Source organism: Cryptotermes secundus, unplaced genomic scaffold, assembly GCF_002891405.2.
Source record: "Cryptotermes secundus unplaced genomic scaffold, Csec_1.0 scaffold556, whole genome shotgun sequence".
NCBI lineage: Eukaryota > Metazoa > Arthropoda > Insecta > Blattodea > Kalotermitidae > Cryptotermes > Cryptotermes secundus.
This window is the reverse complement of record NW_019725847.1, coordinates 369,068-376,430: the sequence shown is the minus strand read 5'-3', so window position 1 is coordinate 376,430 and position 7,363 is coordinate 369,068.

Sequence of the window (7,363 nt, the reverse complement as noted above, 5' to 3'; positions counted from 1 at the left end):
AAGCAATGTGCATAAATAATAAAAATAAAAATATTTTTACTCTAGATGGAAAAGAAATTGGAAATGCTGATAAATTCCCTTATCTTGGTAGTATAGTTACAAAGGAGGGCGGTAGTATGGAATATGTAAGAAATAAAATATCTAAAGCAAATGGAGCTTTTAATCAACTATACAAAGTTTGGAAATCAAGTGATATTTCAATAACAATAAAACTAAGAATTTTCATCTCTAATGTGAAATAAATTTTATTATATGGATGAGACATGGTGAGTCACACAGGAAATGTGTATAAAATTACAGAATTTTGTAAATCGATGCCTCTGTAGAATAGTAAAGGTGAGATGACCAGCTATAACAACAAATGATGAACTAAGGAAACAGACAAATCAAATAAAAATAACTGAACGGAAAACCAGATGTAAATGGAACTGGATCAGCCATAGTCTTCGAAAGAAAAATGCAACTGAGAAGGCTATGAAGTGGAACCCACAAGGACAAAGGAAAAGAGGAAGGCCAAAGAGGAGCTGGAAGAGAACAATACAAGAGGAAGCCTTGGATGCTGGGAAGACATGTGGAGAAATTAAACAACTCAGCAAGAACCGTGAGATGGCAACACTTTGTTAATGTCCTATGCGCCAATGGGAGCTATGGACGATGACGATGATGATGATGGTGATGATGGTGAAAGCACATACAAAGTCATCAAATCACATGTCAAATCTTCACATGCTGACTTCTTGTAATTTTTTTGCACTCCTCCAGGTTACTGCTATCCTCTTGTTTGCGGGCTTCTGCCGCTACTACTCACTTGTAACTGCTTGAATGAATTCTCTCACTCTTACTTACATAACTTACATAGCAGCAGAATGGATGTGAACCTACGGTAAACACATATCACATGTTTGTTATCAAGACAGTCTATTGGTGTGTCAGTCAGATCAACAGAAAATGCAGCTTCCTCTATTGCTGCATGTTGGACTGTGTTTACAGAGCTGTTGCCTGGCAATGCGCTGATCAAATCCATTACATTGCTCCCTCTTTAATGCTGCTTGTCCTGAGTAGCCTAACATTGTATCACCGTTCCTTCATTCTGAGGTTTCTGCTTGTGACATCTCACCTTCCTTTCTGTTGCTTGTTTTTTTTTTCCCCCACAGTGTTCATTCTCCAAGTGCTATCACTGCTGCCTCCTTAAGTCCAGCTCGTCCCAAGTGGTTCCATTATAAGGTTCCAGTTAGTCCAGGTTCTCACCATAATCCAAAGGTTTTTCTCATTTTTCTTTCCCACAGTGCACCATAACTCTTTGAGTGGCTGTTGCTCTCACATCTCTGACTCTGACTCTGACCCGACACTTCAGTCGGGGCCGACCACTCCACAAGGTCCAGTTCCTCATTTCCTGCTACCCGCTGTACATCCCAGTTGCTTGCTTTATGATCTCCAGTCCAGAAGCCTTCCTGTCGATCCCCTCTGATGTCCTCTTGATCTTAAGATGCCATCTTGTGTCTGGGTCCTTTATTTCTATTTTGCATTCTGGACCCTTCCAGCATTTCATCCTGGACATCCGTCCCTTCGGGGTTCTCAGTGCAATATCTTTTTTTCTTGTCTCTGACGTCTGTATTCCTTGTGTCAAGCCACTTTTGCACAGAGGGTCTTCTCCCTGCCAGCTGTGGCCAATTTGTTCTGTGGACCACAATTTCCCTGGGCCCAAAATTTCCTGAAGACGTTTCCTTTGTGTCATGTCACTGCTGAACAATGAGCAGGCAACTTCCTCTGGGATCTACAATCTCCTCAGGTCAGTTCCTGTGGCTCTCTGTGTCGCCCTGCAGCATGATGTCAGCCTGTGCTGCTTCTTCATTGTTCCTGAAGATTTAATTGCAGCCTCTTCCATAGAGTCCTCCTGAAGTTCCACTTCAGATTTCATGCCTTCTGGCTTCCTGCCTTCATGCCTTCTCCTTACTGTCCAGACATGCCACCAGATTTGATGTCTTCGCTCAGCTCCTTTAGCTTTATATCTGTCTTCACTTCTAACCTTGCCAGCAAATCTTCTTTCATTTCCTCTTGGTCGTCGGTCCTGGCTAGCATGTGCTCTTGGGCACCTTTTATATTGGTGTTCATATCCTTTTTGACTTTGTCTTTCATTTCACTCATGTGTTCTTGGCTGATTCTTATTTCAGCCAGCAGGCATGCCATCATTTCTTCTGTCTCCATAATGTGGCAATATACTTATTTTATTTATTTATTTACTTATTTACATTTATACATTCCATTGATCCTTATGGTACAGCTGACCAGTGGATATGGAATTTGTCCCAAGCTAACAGATTAAAATACAGAAAATACAAAAACTACATACATACTTTTGTCATTAAGACAGTTAAAAGATTTATATTAAAGTACAATGCATAAAATGATCAAAATTATAAAACAATAATTGATACAAAATACTTAGGTAATGATATAAAATTATAACATATCAGGGGTACAATTACCAATTTTAATTACATACATGGTTAAAATATTCCTCTAAGGAATAAAAAGAATTTGAAAGAAAAAATCTTTTTAGCCTCAATTTAAATAATTTCACATCATTACTCATACTCTTGATTCTGGATGGCAGGTGGTTATAAGCCTTAATACCAAAATAATATGGTCCTTTCTGAAAGATTGTTAGGCGTGATGTGGGAAGATGCAAATTTGTGGTATGTCTAGTATTGAGATTGTGGGTCTCATAGTTTGAACTGTATAGGTCTCTATTATTTACAACAAACAGAATTATAGAGTATATATACTGTGAGTACATTGGTAATATTTTTAGGTTTTTGAATAGTTCCCTACATGAGTCTCTAGTTCTTACATTCATAATAGTTCTAATGATCCGCTTTTGCATTCTGAAAACATTTATACTAGTTGCTGAGCTACCCCAGAAAATTATCCCATATTCCATGATAGTATGCACATAGGCAAAGTAGATCATCCTTAGGGTTTCCTGTGACATGAGACCTCTTACAGTTCTAATTGCATAGCAAGCTGCACTCATTTTAATTACTAATTTATCAATATGAGACTTCCATGATAATGTTTCATCAATATAAATACCTAGAAACTTAATATTTGGCACATTAGTGATATTCTTATTTTGATGATATATGCTTATGTCTGTTACCAAACTATTTTTAGTCCTGAACAGGAGATGGTGGGTTTTATTAAAATTTAAGGATAGCAGGTTAGCTTCAAACCATTTGTTTATGGCTAAGAATTGTTTATTCATATTAATTTCCAAATTATGAGGGCTCGAATCGGATATTATGATACTAGTATCGTCAGCGAATAAAATAATCTTCGCATTATTTGTTATTACTTTGGGTAAGTCATTAATATACAATAAGAAAAATAAAGGACCTAATATAGAGCCTTGTGGGACACCATATTTGATGATCTCCCAATCAGAAAAGGTGGTATTATAGGTTGTCCTATTATTTAATACTACCTTTTGGTATCTATTGTTCAAATAAGACTTGATTAATTTTTTAAATACTCCATTTATCCCATAGTATCCCAGTTTATTTAAAAATATTTCGTGGTTAACACAGTCAAATGCTTTCTTCAGGTCACAGAAAATGCCCCCAATAGTTAATTTATTGTTCATGGCTACTAAAATTTCATTTAATAATTTAAAAGAGGCCCTATTTGTTGTAGAGTTTTTTCTAAATCCATATTGATCACTAGCAAGTATCTTATTTTGTATTAGATGCTGGTTAAGCCTTGAATATATTACCTTTTCAAATACCTTAGAGAAAGCCGGTAACAAAGATATTGGTCTATAGTTAGAGATGTTAAGTTTATCCCCACTTTTAAATACTGGTTTTACTATTGAAAATTTCAGTCTAGTTGGGTAAATTCCTGAAGAAAGAGATTTATTTACAATATATGTTAGCGGAGAACTAATAAATAGGGCACTAGCTTTCAATATTGCGACAGGTATCTCATCATAACCATGGGAGTATTTGGCTTTTAAGGATTTGATGATTCCTTCTATCTCATGGGTAGAGGCATGCTTAGGTCGAATATTTGACAGCGGACTCGTGAACATTGAGGACATATAATTTAAATAGTTATCATGCATAGGCTGTCCAGTTTTACTAATACTTGTATTATCAATAATATCCTCAGCAACTGTTACAAAATAATCATTAAGATTTTTTGCCATGATTTGTTGGTCGGAAGTTATAATACCCTTAATATCAAGGGATTGAATGTCTACTTTATCTTCTTTTTTCCCAGTTTCAGTTTTGATTATGTTCCAAATAGTTTTTGATTTATTTTTAGAGTCTATAATCCTCCTGTCGTAGTGAATTTTTTTAGCCGCTTTGATGACATTAGTTAGAATTTTACAGTATTGTTTGTAATGTTCTTTTAATTTAATATCATTACTAGTCCTACACTGTAAATAAAGATTTCTTTTGTTTCTACATGAAATACGTATTCCTGTAGTTAACCATTCATGAACATTTGGTTTGCTCTTTATTTTTCTTCTCGTAAAACTGGAGTAGAAAATCCTAAGATAGGTATTGAGAAAATTATTAAACATTATATTTACGTCAGTTGCTTCAAAAATATCTTCCCACATCTCAAAGCTCAGTTTGAGCTTAAAATTAGCTATAGAGTGTTTATTGAAATTCCTTATGATTTGGGTGGTATTATTTAATCCTTGTATATTAAGATTTTTAAACTTAATAATTTGGGCGTCATGGTCCGATAGGCCGTTAATATGGGGATATACATTATAATTATTGTTTTTAGACACATCTAAAAAAATATTGTCAATGGCCGTTGCTACTTCATTTTGCACTCTAGTTGGAAAATTTACAACACTGGTTAAATTAAATGTAGACAGTAAGGTATCAAATTGCTGCTTTTTTTTACAGTTGTTATCTAGGTAGTTTATATTGAGGTCCCCACATATAATAAAATTTATATTTACATTATATAGATTATTCAGAATATTTTCAATCATCTTCAAAAACCACTGGAAATTCCCATCAGGAGACCTATAGATAGATATAACACAGATGATAGAAGTTGATAAGTTAATTTTTATGGCACAAACTTCAATGTCTTGTTCCTTGCAAAATTCTTGTAAATTAATAGTTATAAAACTTATAAATTCATGAATAAAAATGCATGTTCCACCATCTTTTAATTTTTCTCTACAGAATTTTGCTCCTAACTTATAATGTTCTATTGGTGAGCTTTCCAGTTCAAATTCCCTTAAATGGTGTTCCGTTATGCATAAAATATGAGGGAGTTCCGGGAGTAGTGAGTTTAACATTTCAGTTCTTTTGTTTCTCAGTCCCCTAATATTTTGATGGTATATCATTATATTGTCGTCTGCTTTATTAAGTTCTAAATTATTATGCCCTATCTGGGGTTTAAATTTTATATGTGAGGTATTGTGAACGTTGTTTACCATAAAAAATACTACTCTGTGCAATTGTAAATCCAATAAACTGATCAATCTGATCCAATCCGTACCACTTCTAACACCAGCTGTCATGTGTCACAGTGAATATAGACTGGGTTCAGATTGGTAATTGGATTTATTGACCACTTACAGGCCGTGACTATAAATAATTATAACAATGTTACTAATTTTCACACTACAAAGCACTCCAAGTTAATCTCTTCAGTCTATCTCCATTAGTCTTCGTGGATTTATGACACAGGAACTATAAAAGTATCCATAAATCACACACTCCCAATATCACTGCACTGTAGAGCACATGAAGTCTTCAAATCACATGTTAAATCTTCACAGGCAGATTTCTTGCATTCTTCTGCACTCCTCCAGCTTACTGCTTGATTCCTGTACTTGTCCAGCTTTTTTTTTTATTGCTAGTGGGGTGGGACTAAGTCCCTTGTACTGCAGCCACTTCTAGCCTATTGTACCAGCCCCAGATGATAGGTGAGGGTGACTGTGGAGCAATTGGTGGAATGAAGATTGGCAGGGGAAACCAAAGTACTCGGAGAAAACCCGCCCCAGCGCCACTTTGTCCAGCACAAATCCCACTTGACCAGACTCGGGATAGAACCCGGGCTGCCGCAGTGGGAAGCCAGCGTCTAACCGCTTGAGCTACGGTGCGGCCCTAACTCGTCCAGCTTACTGCTATCCTCTTGTTTGCATGTTTCTGCTGCTGCTGCTCATTCATAACTGCCTTGAATGAATTCTCTCACTCTTACTTATATAGCCCCAAAATGGACATGGACCTATATTAAGCACCCATCTCGTGATCACTATCCAGCCAGTCTACTGGCGTATCAGACGGATCTACAGAAAACAAAGTTTCCCCTATTGTTGCGTGCTGGAGTGTGTTTACAGAGCAATGTGTTGGTCAAATCTTTTACAATATTGTAGGATGTAGACCCATTGCTAAGTAATGACTCTGTAAATGATGGCCGTTGCTATGCAATAGATTCCTAACATGAAGCAATGGACTAACTGGGAAGCAGTGTTCTCTATGCAGTCCATGTGACAGCTGCATGATACAACAATAACAATGCTGCTGGGAGAGGTGTTTTCTGTGTGGTCCGTGTGAGGTGTTATAAGGAGAACAAGTCTAAAGTATAGTCAGTTGTGAGACAGTTGTTAGCCAGTAAAGACATGAAGATGAAAGTTGAGAAAGCTATGGCACTGGCAGGCTTCACCAGGCAACAACTGGTGAAGATACAGCAGTAGGCTGAGATGACTCAGTGCATGCTGTACTGAATAGCAGAGTGTGTGAAATAGCAATAGTGCTATAGTTACTTGTAGTTGCGATCTGTAAGTGTTCAATAAATCCAATTACCAATCCAGATCCCGTCTATAGTCACTCATACACATGACAATATAGAACACTGGGTTGTTTTTTAAACCTGCTCCAGTTCTACTCCATTCGACACCCTTAGAGTCACTGACAGTTTTCTGAACTCTTTAATGGCACATATAATGAGACTCTAGTTTAGGATATTCTGTAATTACTGAAATATCATATTTAGTGCATATATTCTCTGGTCCCAAGTGAAACCCAACAGAAGCAATGTATTTCTTTCACCCATATTTAATGAATTCAAATTTTGTAAGTAACTCTCATTTAGTGTAAGAAATTTTAAAACAGATTTTTTTTAGTAAACTTTGCAATATTTTATCAGACATAGCATGTGTACTTAATAGACATTACTGAAAGAACAATTCTCCCTGGTACAAAGATATGCCCAAAATGTACGTAGACTCTCAAGTAAAGTGAGCATCAAATTAATTGAAAGTGAAAGAAACTTAGAAATTATAATATTATGTAATGAAAATAAGTACCATTAAACTCCATCACAGAAC